Below are 18,947 nucleotides of genomic sequence, written 5' to 3'. Positions count from 1 at the left end.
TTTATTAAGTTACGCGTAACCGCATTTCTCGCGGAGGGCTCGGTATACCAACACTCTTCGGGACTATAAGCAGTTGGCCATCCCGGCATTCGGAGCCTTGTATCCCGTTCGTTCAGCGCTTGCGCATTGAAAATTGATGGTCATGCGTTCGGGGAGCCCGAAAATAACCAGAAAACATAATTTCACCCACCCTTTCCTTTACCAAGAGTCGCTGCGCCACGGAAGGCAACATGCGTTCCGCTTCACCCATCAGCGGCTTAGGCAGATGCTTGCCAGATATCGAAGCTTCACCTGACGCCAGTCCTGAGCAGCGTACGGCGCGCGTAAAGTAGGAGTGACGGTACAGAGACGCCTCCAAAGGGCGAAAGAGCGAGCGTATGCCGTTAGGTGGCGCAGAACGCAGTTTTGACACGGTACCCACCTCTCACAATATTCTGATCGCGACAGTACGATACAGGCGACCGAGCGTTCATGCCGCATACATAAAGGCGAGCTGATAATCTATAATACATTTCTAACAACTTCAGCTTCCGCGGTTCGCGGCGACCAGCGGTTTCAGGTTTTTGCCCCAAGTCGCACGCAACCCGCCATGCAGCGCTCGTTACGTCAGCAGCGCACTGCTGTGATTTGGTCACCATGCCAAATTCACGCAGCCGGCGGAGGGGCCGAGTCAGTGGGGCCGCGGAGGAGCGCCGACATTTCAGAGCGCAAAAACAGACCAGAGCAGATGGAGAAGCGCAAACATGCGGCAATGCATATTTTGACCACAGATAACTCAGCTTCAAAAAAACCAATTAAAAAAATTCTTCTTGGAGGATATTTGTGAAGGGCTTCATTTAACATCCTAGGCATACCGGAACGTCGTTATACCCCCCTTCAGAACCCATGTAAAACCGTACCACATTTTTTGCTGCAGCCAGCGACCAAGGCCTGTCCTGGCCTTTTGTGAGGCGTAAGACGACTGTTTTCCGCCCCATGCACCTCCTTGTGGGCTGTGACAGCGAGCCACCATCACCGCTACGTTGGCGCCCTATGCCGCCACTGAGGGCGCCTCTGTCCGCGGTGCTATCCATCCTGGCTTTTTCGGGATTTCTGCAGCGATTCTCGGCGCTGCTATTAGGTGAGTAAAGGTCCATATCCGCCTTAATGCTTGCGTCAACTTTTAACTAGCACTTGCATGAATATGGCGAGCACAAGAGCACAACGGAGCACACCAGCACAACGCAGCACAAGAAAAAAGGCTGATAGTAAAAATTGGCTGCACCCACGGGGCATTTTCTTTCGTTCAAATTTAAGCAGCGGTAACTTTTAAGACGGGACATGACAGGACGGGCGCTGTCTCAGCTGTTATGAATAGAGCATCAAAGCGGAGTCTTGTGTATGGCGATGGCGTTTAGCCCTCAACCGAAACTGAAAATAAATTGACAAATTGGTTTTTGAGGAAAGGAAATGACGCAGAATCTGTCTCACATATCTCGGTGGAAACCTGGACAGCGCTGTAAGGATAGGAAGGTGGGAAAGAGGTGCCGTAGAGGAGGTCTCCAGAGTAATTTCGAGGATATTTAACGTGCACCGCTCCGTCTGCTGTCCGCAGCTTGTACATGACGTGGCCTATCCGTCGCAACGCGCGAGCAGGCAACCACTCGGGCCCTGGCCGGAAGTTCCGCGCGTACACAGCGTCACCGCACTCGAAACCTCGTGGTGGCGGCAGCCGAAGGCATTTTGGGTCACTGTCGTCGGGATAAAGGCTTGATAGGGCGGTCCTGAACTTCCGGCCCAGCATGACTTCGGCTGGCGATTTCCCGGTCTCGGCGTGCGGCGTAGAGTGCTGCTTGAACAGAAACCGTGCATCCTTGCATAATACGGTGCCCTGTCTCTGTTTTCGTAACGCACACTTCAGTTCTCGGACCATCCGCTCCGCCCTTCCGTTGCTCGCCGGGTGGTACGGCGCCGCATACATATAGCTTATACCATTTAGTTTCAGGAAAGCCTGGGTTTCTCTGCTTGCAAAAGCGGTGCCATTATCCGGCACAACCAAGTCGGGCAAACCATGTGCTGCAAACATTTTGCGAAACTTTTCAATTACTGTAGATGAATGGAGAGACGGCATGACTTCAATTTCGGCCAGTTCGACAGGGCGTCTATGACCACCAAAAAAAAAACACGCCCTGGACGGGTCCTGCGAAATCCACGTGTATTCTACTCCACGATGCGTTCCAGAAATGCGTTGGCGTCCTTAATTCACTCTGCCTGTTTTCCTGGCATGGCATGCAGTGCCTGACAAACTCGACGATCTTTTCGTCCATCTTCGGCCACCACACGTACGACCTAGCTATTGCCTTTATTGCCGTCTCTCCTGGATGGTTAGCATGCATAAGACTTAGAACTTGCTTCTGCAATGCCTCTGGAATTACTACGTGGTTCCCCCAGAGTACACAGTCACGATGTACGGACAACTCGTTTTGTCTTACCCAATATGCAGAATACTTCAGGGCTACCCGTTCTCGCGGCCAGCCCTCCAGGATCCATTGCTTCACCTGGTACAGCAGGGGATCACCCCTGGTGAAAGCTGCCACTTCCGCTCTGCTCATTGGAGGGTACTCCAAAGCTTCCAGAAGGAGTATGTCGCGTGGCGTCTCGGTCTCTTGGCGCGTTGCGGGGCCCGGTAACCTGCTTAGGCAGTCGGCGTTCCCATGGTCCTTGGTGTTCCTGTACTGGAGCACGTAATCATAAGCTGACAGCATTAGCGTCGACCGTAACATGCGGGGGGAAATACCGCGGAATTTGCTTCTGCCGCTGGAAAATTCCGAGGAGGGGCTTGTGATCCCTGAGAATGAGAAAATTCCGCCCACATAGGTATTGGTGAAAATGTCGAACTCCAAAAACCACGGCGAGGGCCTCACGGTCAATCTGAGCATAATTGCGCTCCGCCCTAGATAGCGTTCTGGACGCATCCGCCGCAGGCTGCTCATCTCCTTTGCTGTCGCGATGAGCCAAAACTGCGGAAGCAGTTTTGGCTCATCGCCACCGCAGCTCGTCCAGGTCGCATCCCCAGCAGCGCCGGCAGGCGGCGCCTGCTGGAGGGGAGCATAGCGATCGCTTGTGTCCAAATGTATCTTGCTTTTGCGCAGCAAGGGATCGTTGTAATGTTTTTGTCCTTTCTGGTGCCAACACACAGCATGTCTTTGGCATTTCAGCCCAATGGCATGATAGCGAAACCAGCCAGTGCTTGCAGTTTCATTTCGAACTGAGCGATGCGTCTTCGGCATGGTTGTACCGCGTGTCACGGGCAGCTGTCGCGGATCCGGTAGCTCCCCGTAGAAGGTGGCGCGCGACGAAAAGCGTGCACACGTGAAACTAAGCTACTTTCAATCAAATTATTTTTTATTGCGTAAGCAATATTACGCCAGGTTTCAGCCCTTCGCGTTGGGGCGGCCGCGAGGCACCTTTGACCTTGAAGGGCGGTGGGAGGCGCGGCGCACTACAGCTGTAGCCGCGCCGCTGCCGTCTGGAGGCGCTGCCCTCGCCGCGCTCTCGCCAGCTACGGAGTGTGGAGAGGAGGCTGGAGAACAAGGCGGGGGAAGGGGGGGGTATAAAATGCGCTCGCTCGCTTTCAGGCCCGTGCACTTTCCTTTGCATCCTCCTCTCAGTCGCAACCAACGAACCGGCTCCGTCTTTATGCCGTTATGCCGCCTGATAAACATTAAGGGAGGCACATCGGCTTGACGAAGCCAGAAAACGACAACGGGCTTCGGAGACAGATGAACGTGAACAGCGCCTTGCTAAGCGGCGCGCTCAAGGCGCTACTAGTCGATCGTACCAGGCCTCTATCGAAGCCGCATCCTCTACAACCGGTGATGATCCCGAATGGAACGCTATGGATGGTTACGCAACCTATCATGTTTAACGAAAGCTAAACCCCAGCAAATTTTTTTTGGGTCTTAAATTGGCGAAGTGGTCCTTAAAAGGGCACTCATGCACCTTCATAGGAGAGCACATCAACTCGCACAATGAGTGCATTGTATTCTCATGAAAACCTTCACCCCCCCCCCCAAAAAAAAAAAATCAGAGATCACTGTGGCAGCCCGTATTGCGAAAATGCGAATGCATTGACGCCTCCTTGGCACTCGCAGCTCTCTTTGCCTCTCTTTATAATTTCCTTCTTGTTTGATAATTAATTTAACTGCTTAATTAGCGTAATTATCTTATGTTTTAATTGAAGATCAATTCCTTTACTCTCATTATACCTTCTTTTATCTCAATAAACGATTTCGGTTTTTGAAATTTGTCACCGCGGTTGCTTTCTCGGTAACTTACTATATTCCCGTCCAGCCTATCTAACCATCCACGGTTTTTCTGACAATTAACTAATTAATCAGTGTCAATGAATCTTTTTTCATCGATTAACTATCACTGATGAAGTGCATTTCAAATAATTTCACACTTTTTTTGCACTCCATTGCCTATTTTTTCACTATTTTGCCAGTCCATGCCGTTTTCCCAGTCCGCTCACTACATGGACGTCCTCCCTATTTCAGCGCTTTATCGACATTTTTGGCTCTGATTAACTAATCATCCTATCGACATAATTTTTTTGCGAACATCGCAAGTGCTAAGGGCACGTTTTGCGGGCACATTTTTGTGACACGGCCACGCCGACATAGTCTAGAAATGCTTTCGCATTAATAATACAATTGTACGCGTAGCAGAGAACGCGCAATCACGCCCGAAAGTGGGCGAGCCCTTGCCGGCGACTTTTTCATGCTCGCTTCCCCCTCCGTCGCTCTAACCTGCGTATATAAGGTGAGAGGTGGCTATTGGTTAGATTCTTTCAGACTTCAGGCAGTTACCATGGCTGCAACCAATAAGCCGCGTAGCTCCAGCGGGTCAGGAAGCTTTGCTCAGGGAGGTTAATGACTACACATTTTGGCTACAAATTCTGAGTACAGGGAACTCAGCTTCTACAAAGCGAATTAAAAGTTCTTCCTGGTCAATATTCTTGAAGCGGCGGGCTTTAGCATGCCCGGCGTACGGCAGCTTCATTAGAGCCCCTTTCAGAGCCCCTTTAACGAGCTTCATCTCTTACACGAGTGTATACAGTGTGTTTCAGTGAACACTCTAAAATTTTTAAGAATACCAATTTTGGGGAAAAATTATGGCAGTCATGGCGGACCCCACAAAACAGGCGATTCGTTTAAAGTAGTAAGCTAGTTAACTAATTTTGAATAATTACCGTTTTAACAGCGAGAGTTAGGCGCCTAGTTTAGAGATGTGTAGCCGGTCGTTAGTAGCACCCATAATAGTTTTCAGATTTTCGAAAATCCGATTACTCTAGGCACTCTGGCTCGACAAATTGTGGTGGCATGCTGCGAATATACATGCGCTTCCGAAAGCATGCAAGCAAGGCAACCGCTCCAGTGCACGTAACTAGACTTAAAAGGCCAACTTTTGTAGAGCGACAGCACCAAGGAGAATCGTGTTTTCGAAATTCTGAAAAACACAATGGCAATTACTCCCGACATGCTATAAATCTCTCATTTCAACTAAACACCTAACATCGTTAGTTAAGCTAATTATTGAAAATTAGTTAACCAGCTTACTCCTTCAAACGATTCGATGGTTTTTGGTGTCCGCCAACATCGATAATAATACACCGCAAAAGCCCTAATACCCAAAATGCATATTTTTGAAGATGGCTCTATATTTGCCTATTTTGGAAAATGAGCACTCTGGTGTCCGCGAACAATGGTAATACTATGCTGCAAAAGCCATATTTTTTTCCCTCAGGAGCGTATGGTTCGAAATTTTTAAACGTGTTCGCTTAGACACCGGTACATGCTTTACGGTCAAAGCCAAGAGCACCGTAATTCTTCCACTAACCTGTAGGATATGAAATTTCAGTTGCCGAGACATGGAATGGAGGAAAAAGGAAGGAGGTCAGGGCTTTTTAGCAAAGAAGAGAGATCTCTAATGTGTTTTTAATCTTCAGAGAGACCACTGAGGTACCTATGTAAATTCATACTCATTGCAGACTACGGCTGAGGGATTTGGGAGTAGTTCTGCCTACATGCTCTTCAATGCTTTACACCAGAAATGTTCGCGGAAACACGTTCCTATTGTCTTGTTGTAGTGACGGCAGTCCAGCGAACAGGAAGTCAGAAACAAGACTTGCAAATGAATCTCTATTTGGGCGGACTTGCGCCCGAAAAAGAGCTAAAGGAACAAACGTGCTCGTCAGTCGTCGAAGTTCGAGGGCCCGCCACACGCTGCATCGCTGAATTTAAAGCCCGCTAGGCAACTTCAAGACAACAGGTCAAAATCTATGTCAGTAATCTCGAAAAGCGTACACGCAGTTCTTCATGCCTGTGATCAATCGAGATTAGTCCGGTCGCTTTTCGCGTGACGAACAAAAATGATAACACCCCGCTCCTGCGGCCTTCAACGCGAACGAACGGACGCTACGATGATACGTGGCACTATGTTGCCTCCACTGAAATACAGTGAGACTTCTGCTCTGTGGAGCGAAGTAAAATACCGCAGAGTGATGTTGCAAAAGCTTTTAACAATGATTAACGTTTTACCTCTTCCCTGCACACTATTTCAGTCACTTTTTTTTCTTCTTACTGCTACTCTCTGCTCTGCAACTTGGCGTCTAACCAAACATATTTTATAGGATCTACATACGTTATGCGTTTTGTTTGCATGTTTTACACAACTGCGAGGCATCGGGCATGTTCCTACTCTATAACGTGCAAAAAAAGGCGAGAACGAAGAACACAAATTCACCTACGTAACACGTCATGGAGACGCCTGTTGACCGTTAACCTTCGTCTAGCAGCTCTTCCGTTACAGCTGCCCTCGCATCATAAAAATATCATCCCAATGTTATCACCCACCAAAGCTGATGCGTCGCAGTTTACGCACGATCAAGTAGCTTAAGTGGCTCCTAGCGATAATTTTTCCAGGTCTGCAACAGGGTGGATGGAACCTCAGAGGAAAAGGCGTGCCTCATTTCAATAGGGAATCTATACGAAGAGTTACGATCGCCTCTCTCGCTGTATTTAACGCAAAGACATCAAACAGTTTTCACATACCATCCGCTCCCTTGCAACTGATGCTTGAACTGTTAAATGAGGACCTATATCGTAACCACATCGTATGCCTAACGTTAGCGTTTTTTTTATGCAGTGTGCTGATGTTCCTGCTGGTGGCCTCATGTTCCCGTAGAGGCCCGGGACCGTAAAGGAGCCATGATGGTTCCTTTGAGAAATTTTCAGTAGTAAAATATGGAACAATGCGTCAAAGCATAGTCTCACTTATTGCATCAATACTGACACAAAATGTCACGGTATATCCCTCTCCTTGCCAGCGGTTTTTGAACCACCACTTACATTTTTTCTTCAAAGCAAGGATTCCTCCGAAAGCAACCGCAGACAGCCTTATCATGGAACCGCCTTTTTCCGGGCATACGAAACGTGCAGACGATTTGGGGGAAGCCCGTCAAGCTAACTGCACATTGGTCTCATCTGCACGTTTTGAGAACTCCAGCTGAGGCATACCCTTTAAGTTATCTAGTGCCTGCACAAGTTGTCATTGAAGGCAACGAGTGGGCTGATGGCGATGCGTATCCAGCACCACCTATCCCGACATCCGGACAGAACGCAGCTGCTACTTCATAGGGCGAAAACGCGGCGCTTAGTAGGTATAGATTTTTATAGAAATTGCCAAGAAAGATGCCTTAATGCCCTTCATCTTCAACCAGAAGGGGGAGGCAGGCTACGCTAAGTTACGTGTATCAATCTGCCGATTTCGAATAATGAAACACGGCTTTGTAGTCTTCACATTAGTTAATGTTGTTCACTGTAAGAAAGTTGTTGGAACAACTTTCAGTGTTCTCCTCCACCTGCTGTTTGTGTCGAGCTGGCGGTAAGGAGTAAGATTTGCAACAACGCTGTTAGCAATTTAGACAAGTTCATTAAAGGGAAGCTGAAGAGTTTTTTAAATTCGTTAAAATGCTCACGTGTGGATGTGAGAACTTTATAAATCATGCGGATGAAATTTTTTTACAGATTCATAACTTAGGAGCGACGTAATCGCCGTTTAAAATTACGCGGTAGCTCCGCCCCCCGCGGTCCGCCCTCACGATGCGAGCCAAAACCGGAAACCGCGGAGTGGTGGCGTAAACACGGGTGATCCGTCGCTTCACAGCCTCCGCGGCTGTGCTTGTTTCTGCGTGCGTGCCATCATAAGCTGCTTCGAGCTGCCGTGTGTTTCTTTATTTGTGCGTTTTTATGTTTGTGGTGAGGTACAGAAAGGTGTGCAGCATCGAATGAAGCGGTGGACCCATCATGCAAGCGTTCTGCGCAGCCCTCGGCTGCACGAACATCCGCGGCCGCGACGATGTGGTCTTTCATTATTTCCCTCAAAAAAAGAAGCTCTCCGCGAAGTGAGTCGCTGCTGTGAAGCGAAGGGATTTCAAGCCGTCAAAGGCAACAGTGCATTGCTCTGGCATTTTCGTGATTAGAACTATCACCAGAGCCTGTCGACAATGCATTTACTGGGCCTGTCAACAGTCAGCTCGACTGAAACCCGCTGCAATACTGTCTGTTTTCTGATAATTTCATTAATTTCTTGGCAGAACCAGCAGTCTTCTTCATTCTACACTGGAATGCAGCGGACGGAGGAACACCTTCTTTGGAAGTAGAGTGTTTACAATGACATCACCCAACTGCCAGGAATACATTTCTAATAACGCATGTAGTCGTAAAGAATTGCGGACTGCCGCATGGCTTCATACATTAATAATAATATTATATAATTGTGCGCCAAGTGTGCTACAGCCAGCCTTGCGATTCGTCTTGCTCGGTTGCAGCACCAGTACATCTAGTTAGTGAAAAAATCCCTTGCCGCTAGATCTGAGAACAAGCACGATAAAGGCGGCTCAAACGGATGAAAGTATTCTTACAAGGACTTGTAGCATGAACCAACACGCCTAAAGAAGGATTTTAATTTACTGCTAGCTCCCATCTTGGCACGCAAACGGAAGGCGCACGTTTGTCACCTAGACGAGTTTTGTCGCAAAGCGCTGCGAACTTGTATGTTATGAATCGAGCCGGCATGTAGCTACTATGAAGTGGTGCAAGCATAAAATTTGCGTGCAAAAAGAGCCTGATAACTTCTTGCGCATGCCAATGATATTTGTGGATTACAAGCAGATTTGCGGCAGCACTGACAAGCGGCAATACAAAAATGCCGACGAGTGCATCCCGCTTACATTGTATTAGGAAAATTACTTGGGGCAGTGCTATACTGCATTTGCTCGCCTCAAAATTCATCCATTGCATCTCTGAATGTAGTTTGGGAAGAAAAGTATTCTTACCAAAGACATTTCCAACACATAGAGATGCTGACACTTTTCGCTTTCGTTCGAGATAAAATCACGGCTTGCGCCATCATCGTTTCTGTCTTGGAGAAGTTTGCTCTTTGCAATCGGTTCTAACATGTAGGGGATGACGCCAACATACTCCGGGTAATCTTCGATGTGTTCCGTCGTCGTATAAGAAGCAAAATAACCTCGAACCGCCGAGCGCCGCGGTTCATGTGCAGCGGCGGCGGCCGAGCCGACCGAGCCAGCGCCATTGTTGACGTCACGAGGCGCCTAACCAATCACAGGCGGCAACGAGGCGCGCGAGCACGCCCCAGGCTGCTGCTGCACTTCTCGCCGAAATAAAGTAGGTTTGCGCTTTCCTTTGCCTAATCTCGACGATAAATTCGAATTCCGAGGATGGAAAACTGTAAAGTGCATCTCTCCACTCAAATTTTCTGGGAAACCTTTCAGCATCCCTTTAAACAAGAACGAGAAGCTCTGCATGGAACAGCATACTAAGTAAAAACTACTGCATGATCCTTCTAGAATTTTACCAGTTAAAAACATTCTTGTTAGAAGTGAAGGACAATTGAGATTTACAATTCAAATATTGAAGGGAAAACTGCCGATCCCGTGAACTGCGCCGGAGATATTGCTGTAGATCAGGTTGCAAACGCTGTGTGAATGCTGGCGTAAATGCGGGCCTCTCACTGGCTGTAGCTTCCTCGACGTCTCTCCGAACTAACCCGATCTTACCAGAGGTACTCTGATCACAGAAGATAAGATACTGCCCCGGAGTGGCTACGTCAAGAGTAGAGCTTCCACAGTAAAAATTTTAGAAACTGGAGGAGACCCTCCAGCTTTGACCCTCCGATAGCATTAATGGGTTTGTACCTACATATGCGGAATTCGTCATTCTCTACTTTCCATTTAAAGTCGCTGGGGGTTCTCATGCAGTCCTGGCGCACTGGTGCAGCGGTCAAGGGATGTGCCAATGCCCTTCGATAGCAAACAATGCCACAAGGTGGTGTTGTGCGATTGCATGTTGTAAAAAACAGCGCCAAAAAGACGGCTACGGAAGAAAGGGGACGCGCACAATAGTCCCCTTTCTTTCGTCGTCGTCTTTTTTGTGCTATTTTTTTCGACAAGTAACCACTCGAACTCGCCCAGTTTTGCATTCTTGTTCTTCTGCCACCCAGGTTGGTCTTCCCGCCCAATCTCTCGCGACCAATAAATCATTTAATTGCCTAATTGTCAGTTTGCTGACAAACCCGTGGGCAGGATGTGATCACGCCACTAAGTCACGTGACCTCGGTGGCCCACCTAGGTTGCCGCAGCTGCCGGAGCATCCGGCCGCTCCGGACGCGAGGGTCAAGCAGTCGCCAACGTCGACGCCGGACAATTTTTTTGCGAATGGACGTACTACGCTTTCGCGTTAAGAATGATTATAAATTAACTTAGCAGTAATTAACGCGGCTGAATGAAAAACATATCGTACAGCGCTTTTTTGTCTCAACAGCTATGGGGATTTCTTTGGAGGCCAAATGCTTGAGGCCCGTCCACTGTGCGATTTAAGTGCACGTTAAAGAATCTTAGGTAGTCGAAATTTCCGAAGCCCTTCACTACCTCATCCCTCATAGCATGACGCACTTTATACACACACCTAACTATTGAACCAACAATTTTATATCCCTTCTTCCTAAATGAATGATTTGATGAGCGAAACGGCTAGCTTCAGTTGAGTACAGAAAAGCGTTCTACGGAGATATGGTTTTTAGGTTTCATGTGATTTGCGCTAAATATTTTTTCTGCTTTTTTTTTCACACAGGTCCAGACGACGAGAAGTGCCTCGCTGCCGCACAAAATCTGTGTTGTCAGGTTTATCTCGACCTTAGCATTCGGAAGCGCACACTGAGATCTGTCTGCAGGTGTAGCGGCTATTTGCGCACCTGTGCACACAGCAACGCGACTATGGTGAATATCACGAAATTTGTTCGCGATTAAGGCTGCTTCACATGCAAGTGACTGAGCTATTTCGGCGGTCCGTGACGGCGAAAACTTTCCAACTTGTTGGAACCTCGTCGCTCTGGCCGCACACCCGCCGCGACGGCTCGGAAGGGGTCTTTCCTCCGCGCCGGCAGAAACCACGAGCCTTTTTGCTTGCACGAGAAAGAGACTTCACACGATCCCTTTCCTTGTGACAACAGTCACCGGCTGCTAAATGCACATTCGAATAGACCGGCATAGTGCAGTACACGCCTGCACATGTGCCACGGGCAACAAAGGCGTATTTTCAGTATGTCAACCAGGCACGTCACCAGAGATTTTTTCCGGAGGGGCGAGAAATAAGTTTTTGTTTCGGTTGCCAGCAAGCACTACAAGAGCACGCTAAAAGCATTGTGTGTGTGGGTGTAGGGGGTGGTGGGGCGGCTGGATGCTTGCCTCATCACAAAATTAATTTGTACTAGTCAAAGAAGTGCTGCTTAGATAAACAGGTACGCTATATTGCCAGCGTTAGGCTATTACTTTCAACAGACATTGCTTCAGATGTTTACACAGCCGCAACCCGCATTAACTGCGTACGTAACGACGTGCACTTGCACGGACTAAGTACAGAAAAGTTGTAGTTTAGGGGACCATTATTCTCAAGTGAGCTTAAAGGGAAGTAGGTTTGCCTTAGAGAGATGGTAAAGTGAGGTAAAAAGGATGTTGGAATGTTTACCGTTCCGTAACAGAACAAAATCCCCGATGATTATACTTTCAAATTAATAGGTTTGACCAGCACAGCTTTTGTATGCTTTTCCAATCCGTGCCTCTGCGCCACGAACTTTGTAGCGTCAAATTTAGGTCATTTTGTGCCAAGGACTTCTACCTGCATTTTAGTTTGTTGTGACTGCTTCTTTCATCATCCTGGCCAACCTCATATGAGCTGTTCGTAGTTAAGCCAATCAGAAGTGTGGAGTGCTCACGCTATCTAAGATCGGGAAGCGAACCCGGAGATCGGTAGACGCTGTAGGTTAAAGCTGAGTCGCAAAAGTATTCCAACCCAGAGCAGTCACATCTGGCAACTGTCGCAGTAGTCAGCACACTTTTCAGATCGATTGAAATGCACACCCTGGCTCTTCAAAGCATCGAACAGAAAATGGCCGTCTGCATTATGCAGGCTCAAAACGATTGCGAAAGGAGTTTATACGTCTTAAACACTTTTGCAGCGGATTTGTTACGGAGTTAGGTGCATACTAAACAATTTGCTGTCTTATGTGTGGTTTTATTCCACCTGTTTTAATTTTCATGTCGTGATCGTCTTCCGCTTTCGTCTTGTGTTTCTCTCACCTCGCAAGTGTAGTACAGTGCCACATGCAACGCTCCCTCGGTGTATTAAGCGGTTGCTGCTGGTTGCTAGCGGAGTGGCACTAATGCTCACTGTGCCCGCTGCAACTCAGAGAGACGGGATTGTCACCTTCCAGGTGTACGATTTAGTGCGATAACTTTAGAGTTGTGAAACCGAAACCATGTCTGGGCCTGGCTATGACTTGCGTGTTCGACGAGCTCCAAGTTTGGACAGAACGATTTTGGAAAAGCGGGTTGATCTATAGGAGAGTGAATACGGTAGGCAGCAGGATAGGGTGTAGTGCCGGCGCCCACATTTCGCTGGCTGGCCTCTCTGGAAACAAGCGCTGCGCGCCCGCCGTCGCTCAAAGCAGGCCCAGACTCTTTCGGACATGTCGCGACGTGCAGCGTGACTCATCCTGCCACGCCGGCGCCGACACGGACCCTTCCTGCTTCCCTCCTCTCCGTCGGTGCAGACTCCGACGACGCTTCGTCGGCCGTCGCGTCTCGACCATTGGTCTAATTTGAACGGTGGCCAGTGCCGTGACCTTATTGGAGGATTTGAACTGCTGGCTGCCGCAACGGACTCGGGCAGTTATAAGAACGGAGCCGCGCTGAACCCGCGCAGCAGACGGGCAGCAGAAGAGCCATCACGCCGGAGCTACGCTCGCCGCCGGGGCCGCTCTTCTTCTTTGTGCTAGCCCGTGGTGAACTTGGCCCTTGTATCATGTAAAAGCCCTTGTACATACTGTACATAAAAGTCTTTTGACTCACCGTCGCCTCGACCGTTTCCTGGCTCGGACACCCAGTCCCAACAGTGGTGGCAGCTGTGGGATCGACAGGCGTCAGCTACCTCGGCGCGTTGAGTGCCTGATGTTTTCCCCTCAATTCGCCAGACTGCTCTAGCACACCTGATTGTAGTCTAGAGTAGGGCTGTGTGTGTAGCACTGTAGAGAGCTTTGCTGTTTCGAGCCAAGTCGGAGCGCTTTGAAACGAAAGCTGGTGCAGAGGGAGGAAACGAGGCGTTTTGGAAAGAATTACCTGCGAGTGTCATGCTAGTAGCGCTATAGTAGTGAACCGCAAGGGAATTCTTAAAGTGAAGGAACTCGTCGAAATTTGTGAAGAGCTAGGCCTTACCGTAGGCCGTGCGAAACGAAAGCAGGCGATTCTCGAGATCATGCGGAAGGAGGGCGTAACGGCTGAAGAATCCAAAGAGGCCTTGGCTGCGATTAATGAACGCCGTGAGCGCGAAGACGCAGAGCGAGAGCGACAAGAACGCCTCCAGCGCGAAGAGGCAGAGCGACAGGAACGCCGTGAGATTAGAAGATTAAAAGAGATGGAGTTGCTGCGAAGCTCGCCGGAGCCTAGCGTAGCTTCAATGACAGTGCAGGCTAACGGCCAAAGAATCCCAGACCAACTGCCGCCGTTCGTAATCGGCGAGGACATGGCAAAGTATCTCGTAAAATTTGAGCATGTTTGCGAGAGGAATTTGAGCGAGAGCTGTGGGCACAGAATTTGCTAGCTCTGCTTCCCGGGGAAGCGTCTGACGTGATAACGCGTTTGTCGAAGGAGGCGTTCGAGAGTTACGATGAGGTCAAAGAGGCCCTGTTGAGGAAATATAAGCTGTCACCTGAGGCATTCCGGCAAAAGTTCCGGTACGCGAAGAAAGGCAGTGGGTCGCACATCGACTTCGCGTTTAAGCTGAAAGCCGACCTAGTTGAATGGCTCAAGGGCGAGGAAGTTTGTGACGATCGTGATAAGGTGGTAGAGTGCATTGCGCTGGAGCAATTCTACCGCTGCATCCAGGACGATGTAAGGCTCTGGCTGCAGGATAGGCTTACTGAGGTTAAGCTCAACAAGGCAGCAGAGCTGGCTGAGGAATGCTACACTCGCCGAAACTTGCACAGCAGGGCATTACGCATAGAAAAGGCGGAAACAAAGGATGCTTCTCTAAGGAAGCCAGATAGAAGGAAACCGTTCGCGCGTCACGATTTTCGAAAAGATGCGTCTGCTTTAAAGGAGGCAGTAGGCGAAGAACAAAAGGAGTTAAGGAAATCTGACGATGCTCCTAAGCAGCGCGCTGATGCCGCACGTGCGTTTGAGTCACGGAGGCCTTTGACATGCTACCACTGCAAAAAGGAAGGACATATCGCGGCAAACTGTAGACAAAAGGTTACTTTTGCAACGATTCGGGAGACAGATAACAATATTCGGTTGTTAGAACCATATATGCAGGAGATTAGTGTGAACGGTCAGATGTGCAAAGCCCTTCGTGACTCGGCGGCCACTGTGGACGTTGTCCACCCGTCCTTAGTTTCTCGGAATGATTTTACAGGAGAATTCTCGTGGATAAGGCAAGTAGCCGAGGAGCAATGTGCTTGCTTACCGATCGCTACAGTGATCATTGAGGGTCCTTTTGGTCAGCTTAACACCGAGGCGGCCGTGTCTGCCGCCCTCCCTGAGCATTTTCCTTACCTCTTTTCGAACAGCTCAGAGCAGCTTCTGAGGGATAAAGGCAAATCGTTCTTTGCCGGCGTGGCATGCATGGCCCTTACGCGATCTCAAGCGCGGAAGCTTTCGCAGAAACTGGACCTTGCACCGGAGAGAGAAACTCCGGTTAGGGAAGCAGATGAGCATTGTAGCCTAGATACGGTGTCGGTGGAACCTCAGATCGAGGACTCTCGGGGAAGCGGAGAACTCGCTGCTAACGAAACTGAAAACAGTTTCAACGATAGTGGCAACGAGAAGGTAACGGCGACGCCACTGAGCGAGGCGAATTCCACATTGAGCCCAGTTTCCGACAGTTGGAACGAGCTAACTAAGGTTGACAGAGCGACGCTCGTTCGGGAACAGCAGGAAGATAGCTCGATAATAGCTTTGTTGGATAAAGCTAAAGGAGGAACAAATAAAAATAATGTTTCATTTCATCAGAAATCCGGCTTGTGGTACCGAAATTACGCTGACGCCCGTGGTCGCAAGTACGAACAGCTTTTGATCCCACAAAAGTATCGCCGTCAGCTATTGAACCTGGCGCACCAAAACGCGTGGGCAGGGCACCTCGGCGTGAAAAAGACCAAAGCTACACTCGCCCAAGAGTATTACTGGCCTCATTGCTGGAAGGACATGCAGGCCTTGTGCGCTCTTGCGACACTTGCCAGAGAGTAAGCAAGTCGACAGACAAGTGGAAGGCGCCCATGAAACTGGTGCCCTTCATAACCGAACTCTTCCGCCGGTTGGTAATTGACATTGTAGGGCCACTGCCCGAGTCCAAGAACGGTTATCGGTATATTCTGACTGCTCTGTGTGTCGCGACAAAGTTTCCTGAAGCGATACCTCTCAAGGAGCTCAATTCTCCTCAGGTCGTGGACGCACTTCTCTCAATTTTCGCTCGTGTCGGATTTCCTTCGGAAATTGAATGTGACAATGGAAGTGCCTTTACCAGCTGCCTAACCGTTACCTTTTTCGAAAGGTGCGGTATCAAGGTCGTACACAGCTCGATCCATCACCCGCAGTCGAACCCAGTAGAGCGTATGCACTCGGTGCTCAAAAGAATATTGCGAGCTCTTTGCTTTGAGCGCAAACGCGATTGGGAAGCCTGCGTGCCTGCAGCTATGTTCGCTTTACGACCCGCTCCCCACAAGAGACAGGCTTCAGCCCTGCGGAGCTTGTGTACGGCCGGAGCTTAAGAACACCGCTGCGCATGCTGCGAGAGTCGTGGGAAGGCGAAGAGGAAGACCCAAACGTGGTCAACGTTACTAAACGTGGTCACGTACGTCCTTAACCTACTTCAAAGGATCGGGAAAACGAAAGATCGTGTCGAGAGCCACATGAAGGCTGCGCAAGAATCGTCAAAAGAGAACTACGACAAGTCAGCAAAGAAGCGTACTTTCGAAGTGGGCAGCCAGGTAATGATACTGCGACCGTCTAAGAAAAACAAGCTTGAGGTCCAGTGGGAGGCGCCAGCGAGCGTGGTATCCAACCTTTCTGATACCAACTACGAAGTTAAACTAGGTAGAAGGCCAAACAAAATCTATCATAGTAACCTGATGAAACCGTACATTCAGCGTCACGCTGTCGTGAATGTGATTTTGAATGGTTCGGACGAGGAAGGTGCAGAAATCCTGACCTCTGCGTACATGAAGGAATGCGGTTCGGATGCACTGTTAGAACAGGTTAACTTAGAACCACGTCTAAGCCAAGCCCAGAAGGAAGACTTGAGAATGATTGTTTCTGAGTTCGGAAGAGTGTTTTCGGATCGTCCAGGAAGGACGACGCTAATTGAGCACGATATCGAGCTAACGTGTGAAGAACCAATCCGTTGTAAGCCGTATCGCTGTTCTCCCGTGCATTAAGAAATCATGGCAGGTGAGATCAAGCGAATGTGCGACCTGGGAGTCATAGTACCGGGTGAGAGCGATTACACATCGCCCTTGATACTAGTGCAAGTACCGGGAAAAGATCCCATACCGTGTATTGATTACCGGCGACTAAACGCGATAACCCGGGATCAGACCTATCCAATACCAAACCTTGAGGAAAGGGTGGAGACAGTGTCAGGGTCGAATTACATATCCACGCTAGACCTCGTGCGAGGCTATTGGCAAGTCCCCCTTACAGAGCGCGCCAGCCGCTACGCCGCGTTCGTTTCCCCATTCAGAACGTTCCGCCCAGTCATGTTGAGTTCCGTACTCAAAAACGAGCCATATTGCTTCTCGAATCTAATGGACCACGTGCTCCATGGTCTGTCCGAGTACGCGCTCCCGTACCTGGACGATGTCGCCATCTTTTCTAACACATGGGAAGAACATGTAGATCACTTACGGGTCGTGCTGAGCAGGCTGAAAGATGCCGGCCTCACAGTCAAACTTGCTAAATGCCAGCTAGGTTGCGCCGAAGTGACTTACCAAAAAAAAGAGAACGCGTTTCAAATGCTGAAGCAAGCCTTGAGCGAGAAGCCAGTTCTCATGGCGCCTGATTTTTCAAAAGGCTTCATAATTCAATGTGATGCCAGTGATCGGGGCATGGGAGCTGTGCTATGCCAAGAGGATGATGAGGGCAATGAAAGGCCAGTTTTGTATCTAAGCCGTAAGTTGACTTGCCGTGAAGAGGCGTACAGCACTTCTGAAAAAGAATGCGCCTGCCTGGTGTAGGCCGTTCAGAAGCTCGCCTGCTACGTCGCCGGTTCCAAGTTCGTAGTAGAAACCGACCACTGCCCACTAACCTGGTTAAATAATATGTCATCTAAGAGCGGCCGGTTGCTGAGGTGGAGTATGATACTCCAACAGCACAATCTTGTCGTTCGTTACAAGAAAGGCAAGCTAAACGCGAACGCAGACGCACTAAGTCGTGCGCTCTGAGCAAGGCTACCTTCGACCTCCTCGTGATTTACATTTTGTGACTCCGCGTTAAGTTCGCCCGTAAATCGGGGCAAAATTGATGTACTCATTCGCGGCCTCAGCCGATTGTTTTCCTGTCGAAATGATCTCGAGGGACCCAATTTACAATCATTCCATCCCTTGTGTTGCTTGTGTTTGACACTATGGTTGAGTTTATTATTTTAAGAGTTCTGGTATCCCACATGTGTCTCTTGTTGAAGAAGGAGCGAAAAGGGGACAGAACTATTGCTAGCGGGGTTTTTATGACCTTTAAGTCTGGCGTTTTGAAGGGTGATGGAGGGCACTTGCTCGTGTTGGGTGTTGCCTGTTGTCGGTCGGTTCTTGGCAACATGCAGAACGATCAACGACCGATGCTGAGAAGCAAGCTCTTCCGAAGGACCGAGTGAAGCTGATCCAGTCACCTGGGCGACAAAGCTGCGGAGCAGTGATCCTGTCCTGACGAGCGGGACCCGTTCTCGGAAAGGACCCTGGAGCTACCTGCGGCTGAACACCGGACGAGAATTTGGAGGAGCCTGGCGTACGAGCGCACCCCGCATCCGAGCCACGCGAAAGTAGCTCGTCTTCGTGGCGCATTGTCTGGCGGCGGTGGTGCTGTAGTGCCGGCGCCCATATTTCGCTGGCTGGCCTCTCTGGAAACAAGCGCTGCGCGCCCGCCGTCGCTCAAAGCAGGCCCAGACTCTCTCGGACATGTCGCGACGTGCAGCGTGACTCATCCGCCACGCCGGCGCCGACACGGACCCTTCCTCCTTCCCTCCTCTCCATCGGTGCGGACCCGACGACGCTTCGTCGGCCGTCGCCTCTAGACCATTGGTCTAATTTGAACGGTGGCCAGTGCCGTGACCTGATTGGGGGAT

The 18,947-nt window shown here is 49.6% G+C and overlaps 1 pseudogene; it reads left to right on the top strand.

Moving 5' to 3' along the window:
- The first annotated feature begins 975 nt into the window (after positions 1-975).
- On the top strand, positions 976-17,049 carry LOC149354600 (uncharacterized; annotated as a pseudogene).
- The last annotated feature ends 1,898 nt before the right edge of the window (positions 17,050-18,947 follow it).

The sequence above is a fragment of the Amblyomma mixtum genome, chromosome 3 (assembly GCF_055824585.1).
Source record: "Amblyomma mixtum isolate Tamu chromosome 3, ASM5582458v1, whole genome shotgun sequence".
Lineage (NCBI taxonomy): Eukaryota > Metazoa > Arthropoda > Arachnida > Ixodida > Ixodidae > Amblyomma > Amblyomma mixtum.
This window is presented reverse-complemented; position numbering and strand designations above follow the sequence as displayed.